The following is a 331-nucleotide window of genomic DNA, read 5'->3' as shown; positions in this document are numbered from 1 at the left end:
AGACCAGAAAAAAATAAAAACGCAAAAAAAGAAAAACAGAGACTAACTAGTACCCCTTATTCTAAAAAAAAACTATAACTATCAAAAGACATAGCAAGGGAAATATCAGGAGGGGAGAGAAAAAATGTGCAACGCAAGAAGAAGGTTTTAAGTTATAGAAGAGTCCATAGATCAGATTATATTTATAATTTTGGAGTATTTTTTGTATCTAATTCAATATGATCCTATCCACAAGATAATTAGATCAGACTGGATCTAATCTGCACTATAATCAGATCGGATTGCAGATATTACAAATATGTATTTACGAAATCGCATCAAACGCATCAAA

Source organism: Arachis ipaensis, chromosome B10, assembly GCF_000816755.2.
Source record: "Arachis ipaensis cultivar K30076 chromosome B10, Araip1.1, whole genome shotgun sequence".
Taxonomy (NCBI): Eukaryota; Viridiplantae; Streptophyta; class Magnoliopsida; order Fabales; family Fabaceae; genus Arachis; species Arachis ipaensis.
The sequence above is the reverse complement of the archived record's forward strand: the minus strand, read 5'-3'. Positions refer to the sequence as shown.